Source organism: Arachis ipaensis, chromosome B03 (genome assembly GCF_000816755.2).
Source record: "Arachis ipaensis cultivar K30076 chromosome B03, Araip1.1, whole genome shotgun sequence".
Classification (NCBI taxonomy): Eukaryota; Viridiplantae; Streptophyta; class Magnoliopsida; order Fabales; family Fabaceae; genus Arachis; species Arachis ipaensis.
Genome location: NC_029787.2, coordinates 13,315,958 through 13,323,275, shown reverse-complemented (window position 1 = coordinate 13,323,275; position 7,318 = coordinate 13,315,958). Strand labels below are relative to the sequence as shown.

The following is a 7,318-nucleotide window of genomic DNA, read 5'->3' as shown; positions in this document are numbered from 1 at the left end:
AAATGTATAAAAATTTAATTAAAAATTCAATAAAATTATAAAAACCTTCCCAACAATTAAACTTTTTTATTTATGTTGTTCACACCCCCAACTTCTAATTCAGCCACCACCACCGCCACTTCTGCGGTAGTTGTCGCAGACCACCAAGCACAATTACGCAATATTCATCATGTAAGAACTAAGAAGTTTAAGTGTTTAACGCCTCACTTGTCCTTTGTTTTTTTTTTTAGGTTTAATTACTCTGTTGGTCTCTATAGTTTCACCAAAATTTTAATTAGGTCCCTATACTTTTTTTCTTTTTAATTGGGTTTCTATACTATAATTTTATTTTCAATTTAATCCTTACCATAACAAAAATGTTTAAAATAACAGAATATTCCATTAAAAAAACGAATATTCTCTTTGTTAAAATTAAAAACCAAATTAAAGAAACTTTAATTTTTTTAAAATTCCAAAATACCCCTTCACATTGCACCGCACTCTTCGCTGAGCTTCCCTGTCGCCGCGTTTCCTCCGCTTGGCATCCGTCGCTGGTCGTCTGCCATCACTTATCGTAACCCTGGTGTGCTCCACTACTCGCAGAATGCCACGCTGGTCCTCCATCGCCATTCCCTTCGCCTCCCTTTCGCTCACGTTCGTGATCGCCATTCCCTTCGCTTATTCACACGCTTTTGTCATCGCCGTCCCTTTCGCTGGCATCCCGTTGCTGCGCCGTCCCCATTGAATTTGATGTGAGTTTGTTTGATTCTTTGTTTCAACTTCTATTTCTGTTCATGTTTGATTCTCTCTGTTCCTGTTTCTTTCTTGTTTGGATGTGAGTTTGTTGAATTTTTTTGAATGAACATTTGTTGAATTTGTTTAATTATTTTGTTTCTGTTTAATACCTCCTGTTTGATTATCTTCTTGTTTAATACCTCCTGTTTAATTATTTTGTTTCTTGAAGAAGGTATGCTTCATCCATCTCATAAAACCACCTTTTTTGTTTTAATGTTATTTTCTGATGGTGCTCATGTATGTATATATGTTATTAAATCTTGTTGTAGAATGATGAATGAATGCTAATAAGTCATTTGACTTTGTTTGAGTGCTTTTATAGGATTTCAGCAAGGAAAATATGGATAAACTGGGACATGGAGTTTATGAGCCTTTGGATGTGAATCTCCTCCCACCTCCGCATCTAATCTATGCTGAGAATCCTAATGATTCTGGGAAGGTTAATCACATGGAATAATTTAATCGTCTGCTATTAATTTATTATGTTCCCTGCCTCCGGATATTTATAGAGGTGAAGGAAGTTATGAAATAGAGTTTAGAATGTACTTCTAAACATGGCTTCAGAATTTTCAATTTTGTCTCTTTTAAGAAGATCCTTGCAAATCGTTTAAATTTCTCACTGAAAAATAACTATGTTTTAAACTATTTGAACTTCAAATCAAGCACCATTGCTTGAGCTAACGACTTTCAAATGGGTCTACAGAAACTTTGATTAAGTAGCTTGTGATTCTAAACAAGCAAAAACAAAAACACAGCATAATAAATTTTCTTTGGATTTTGCTTTTAAATTTGTTTTGTATCTAATGCTTTGAAATTAATAATTTCTTGTTTAAGGGAATCTTTCCTTTCTTGATTCATGTATCAAATGGTTTTTATTGGTATTATCAAAACGTTGCCCCACTCCATTATGGTCAATTTTTGATATAACCTTTAAAATGATCATTTTTTATATAATGGTTCAATTTGTGTGATGATTAATCCTTTTTTTTCTTTTTTCAATCTAGACATTGGTTCGGCACCAGTTACAGACATTGTTCTTTCAAAATCCTTCTCGGTTCAGAAACAGACAGTTATCAATGTTATTGTTATCCTTTGTTATTATTGATTCCTATGCTGGTTCAGAGAATGGGAGGCTGCAACACAATAACTAATTTTTAAATTATCTGTATTACACTGAAATTACGTTTTTTATGATTTTTGTTTTTAGATTTCAAATTTCAATAACACAAATTATAGTCTTGTGGTTTTTATGGTGTACCATGATATGATAAAGACAAATTATATTCCATGAATCCACACAGATGTAAAATGTTACATGATCATAATGAATACTTGAATGATAGAAACTGAATTTTATATATACTTATTACTACTATTTCTGTTTCATTTTATCTATTACTTTTTTTTGTATGTTCTTAAGATGTATTTTAAAAGTCAAGAAGAAAGAGAAGGTATTTTTGGTACAATTTGTATATCAATAAGCAAAAGAATGATAGTGACAAAATAAAACGGATTATAGGAATATTTTTCATGTCGTAGAATCATTGAATAGGGATTATAGTAATATCTTTAGTTGAATATTTATAACTTCACCGAATTTTCAATTAGGTCCTTATACTTTTTTTTCTTTTCAATTAGGTCCCTAAGGGTATATAAGTAATTTCATAATTCACTAATATTTTTTTTTATATTTAACGTTAACAGGGACTAAATTGAAAAGAAAAAAAGTATAGGGACCTAATTGAAAATTCGGTAAAACTATAGGGACCTGTAAAGTAATTAAAGAATAAATGATCATTTGTACTCATAAAAATTTAAAATGCTATATATATATATTGCTTAAAAATATGTTAGATCATATATAAATTAATATTAAACTTAAAAATGTTGTGATAAGTTCAAAAGAACGTGGATGCCCATTTTTCTTATGAAAAATGAAGCTCCCAAGCCAAAATGATATTAAATGAAGTTTTGAATGTTTGACCTTTTGTATCTATAAATAGGAGGCTAAAGCCTTAGGATAATCACAACAACAATAAGAATATAACATTCTTCTCTCTCTTACTATTCTCTTTCTTATATACTTTATTTTAATATTATTCAATACATAATTATATATATTATATTGATATAGTAATTCTAGTGAAAATTACTACGAGTGTTATCAAATTATATTTCTATATTTTATATTTGTTATCTCTTCCTTATTTATTTATTTAGTTATTTTACAACACGTTATCAGCACGAGACTCTGATCAAATTTTTAGAAGATTCAGGTAACAAATTTTTATTATGTTGAAGCTCTCTCATCTTGAATTCAATGCTCTTGATATATCTGGAAACAATTATTTATCATGGATACTAGATGTTAAAATTCATCTTGATTCAATGGATCTTGGAGATACCATTAAGGCTGAAAATAATGCATCCCAGAAGGATAAAGCCAAAGTCATAATTTTTCTTCGTCGTCGTCTTGACGAAGGATTGAAAAATGAATATCTCACATTAAAAGATCCTGCAGATCTTTGGAAAGACCTTGAAGAAAGGTACAATCATAAAAAAAACGGTGATACTTCTTCAAGCTCGATATGAATGGACGCACTTGCGTCTACAAGATTTTAAATCTATAAATGAATATAATTCTGCAATGTTTCGAATCACCTCACGAATGAAATTATGTGGAGAAAAAATAACTGATCATGATATGTTAGAGAAAACTTTCTCAACCTTCCATGTCTCGAATGTGCTCCTGCAGCAGCAGTATCGAGAAAAAGGGTTTAAAAGATATTCTGAGTTAATTTCTTGCCTTCTTGTTGCTGAACGCAACAATGAGTTGCTCTTGAAAAATCATGAAATGCGCCCAACTGGCGCCGCCCCATTTCCTGAAGTAAATGCGACAAATTACCCCAGAAGAGGTAAATGGCAAGATTTTAATAACAAGAAAAATTATGGAAGGAAAAGGAATTATATTCAAAAGAGAGGATCTCACTAGAAATGGGATAAAGAAAGAAATATCGGGCAGAGTAAATCAACAGAGAATAAGTGTTTTCATTGTAGTGGAAAGGGCCATTGGTCACGTACCTGTCGTACCCCAAGGCACCTAGTTGATCTTTACCAGGCATCTTTGAAAAAGGATGACAAAGGAAAGGAAACAAATTTTGTTTCAAATGATGCTAAAAATTCCACCACTCATTATGATGTATCTGATTTCTTTGAGGACCCTGAAGGAAATATTGGTCATTTGATCAATGATGGAATAGTTTAATGTGTGAGATTGTTAAGTATTTATGTAAATAAATAATGTAAAGAACTTATTGTTAAGTTTTATTTTCTATGTATTTAAGTTTCAAATAGGATGTATATAAATAATGAAATATTAATGTTTATAAATTTTGAAATCATTAAATGTGTCATGTTTTAAAATGAAATTTTAGTATATGACATTATTTTTATGTACAGAATTTCTTAGAAAAATAATTCCGATCAAGTATTCAATTTAACTATGCATACTACTCATGTTATTATTATTTGTCTTTGAAGAGAATGGCAAGGATATGTAATGAAGATGTATGCCTTGCGGATAGTGCAAGTTCGCACACCATTATCAAAAGTGATATATATTTTACCCATCTTGTGCCAAAAGAGGAATATGTTAATACTATTATTGGCTCAGGTAATGTGATAGAAGGTTCTGGAAGAGCTATAATTTTGTTTCCTGGAGGAACAAAATTTATAATAAATAATGCACTATTATCTACCAAGTCCCTGAGGAACTTGTTGAGTTTCAAAGATATTCGCTGAAATAGATACCATGTTGAGACAATGAATGAGAAAAATCATGAGTATTTATGTATCACAACTCATGATTCAAATAAGAAAGTTATATTAGAAAAATTACCTTCACTTTCATCTAGGTTGTATTATACCAAGATTAGTGCAATTGAATCACATGCTATTGTAAACCAGAAGTTTACTAGCCCTAATGAATTCATAACTTGGCACGACCGATTGGGTCATCCGGAAACAACCATGATGAGGAGAATTATTGAAAACTCTCATGGACATTCACTAAAGAACCAGAAGATTTTTAAAACTAATGAATTTTGTTGTGCTGCATGTTCTCAAGGGAAGTTAATTTTAAGGCCATCACCAGTAAATATTGGATTTGAGTCTCCTGAATTCCTAGAAAGGATTCAAGGTGATATATGTGGACCCATTCATCCACCATGTGGATCTTTTAGATATTTTATGGTCCTGATAGACACATTTTCGTGATGGTCACATGTATGCTTATTATCTTCTCGCAACCTGGCATTTGCGAGATTACTAGCTCAAATTATTTGATTAAAAGCACAATTTTCAGAAAATCCAATCAAAGCAATTCATCTTGATAATGCTAGTGAATTTACTTCCCAAGCTTTTGATGCTTATTGTATGGCTAATGGAATAAGTGTTGAACATCCAGTAGCTTATGTTCACATACAAAATGGATTAGCAGAATTACTTATTAAGCGCTTCCAATTAATTGCTAGACCCTTACTTATGAGAATAAATCTCCCAACTTCGGTTTGGGGCATGCTATTTTACATGCCGCAGCACTTATTCGATTGAGGCCAACGAGTTACCATCAGTTCTTTCCTATGCAATTAGCTTTTGGCCAGCAGCCAAATGTCTCCCATTTAAGAATATTTGGGTGTGCGATACATGTTCCCATTGCACCACCTAATCGCACCAAAATGGGACCCCAAAGAAAATTGGGGATATATGTTGGATATGATTCTCCCTCTATAGTGAGGTATCTTGAAATACAAACTAGAGATGTATTTAAAGCTCGGTTTGCGAATTGTCATTTTGATGAATCAAAATTTCCAACATTAGGGGGAGAGAATAAGCTTCCTGAAAAGGAACTTAATTGGAATGCATTATCGTTGATGCATTTAGATCCTTGATCAAGGCAATGTGAACTAGAAGTTCAAAAGATTATACATTTGCAAAGAATAACAAATGAATTACCTGATGCATTTTCCGATACAAAGAGGATAACCAAATCTTATATACTAGCGGAAAATGCTCCAATTCGAATTGATGTCTCAGTTGGACAAATTGTCACCGAAGCAAATACACGCCAGAAGCGTGGCAGGCCTGTCGGTTCCAAAGACAAAAATCCTCGAAAGAGAAAAGAGGTAAATACTATTCCTGTTGAAAAAGACATAGTAGAGACACATGCAGTTGTCCAAAATTCTGATATAGTTTTAACGCCAGAAGACGTTCAGATACCTGAAAATTGTGAAAATAACGAGATCTCGATAAATTATGTCTTTACAGGAGAGAAATGGGACCGAAATAAGACAATTGTCAATGAAATATTTGCATATAATATGGCATTAAATATCATGTATGAAAGTAAGGATCTTGAGCCAAGATCAGTTGAAGAATGTCGACAAAGAAATGATTGGCCAAAATGGGAAGCAGCCATGAAGGCTGAATTAGACTCACTTGTAAAACGTGAAGTCTTTGGACCTGTAGTCTGTACACCAGAAGATGTAAAACCTGTTGGATACCGATGGGTATTTGTGAGAAAACGAAATGAGAAAAATGAAGTTGTGCGCTATAAAGCCCGACTTGTGGCACAAGGTTTTTCACAAAGACCCGGTATAGATTATGAAGAAACGTATTTCCCTGTAGTGGATGCGATAACATTGCGTTATTTGGTCAGTTGATCTGCATATCATAAACTGCATATGCACTTAATGGATGTGGTAACAACCTATTTATACGATTCATTAGATCGGGATATCTATATGAAAGTCCGTGAAGGACTAAAGATATCTAAACCATCCAACGAATATTCACAAGGGTTATACTCAGTCAAATTGCAAAGATCTTTATATGGTCTAAAGCAATCTGGACGAATGTGGTATAATCGTCTTACTGAGTATCTGGCCAAAAACGGATTCAAGAATGATGATATTTGCCCTTGTGTTTTCATAAAGAAAACTGCATCTGAATTCATTATTATTGCTGTGTACATTGATGATTTAAATATCATTGGAACTCCTGAAGAGATTCTAACAATTATAAAAACTCTAAAAGAAGAGTTTGAGATGAAAGATCTTGGAAAGACTAAGTTTTGTCTCGCCCTGCAGATCGAGCATATAAAAAGTGGGATCTTTATTCATCAAACAACATACACAGAAAAGATCTTGAAGAGATTTTATATGGATAAGTCACATCTATTAAATACCCCAATGATCGTAAGGTCTTTGGATGTGAAAAAGGATCAATTCCGTCCTAAGGAAGAAAATGAAGATATCCTTGGTCTTGAAGTACCATATCTTAGTGCCATTGGAGCGCTAATGTATCTTGCTAATAATACACAACCCGATATGTCATTTGCTGTGAACTTACTAGCAAGGTATAGTTCCTCTCCAACCAGAAGACATTGGAGCAGAATCAAGCAAATCTTTCGATATCTTCATGGGACGGTTGATATGAGATTGTTTTATCCCTATGGATCCAAGTCACAACTAGTTGGCTATGCAGA

The 7,318-nt window shown here is 32.8% G+C and overlaps 1 long non-coding RNA gene across 2 annotated transcripts; it reads left to right on the top strand.

The window, feature by feature from the left end:
• Nucleotides 440-2,132, top strand: LOC110269973. Of its 2 annotated transcripts, none has more exons than XR_002358847.1 (3): nt 440-731; nt 1,097-1,213; nt 1,779-2,132. It is a non-coding gene; the product is annotated as an uncharacterized LOC110269973 (long non-coding RNA). The 2 variants fall into 2 exon arrangements; XR_002358848.1 differs by having other exon boundaries at nt 1,097-1,285; nt 1,779-1,872.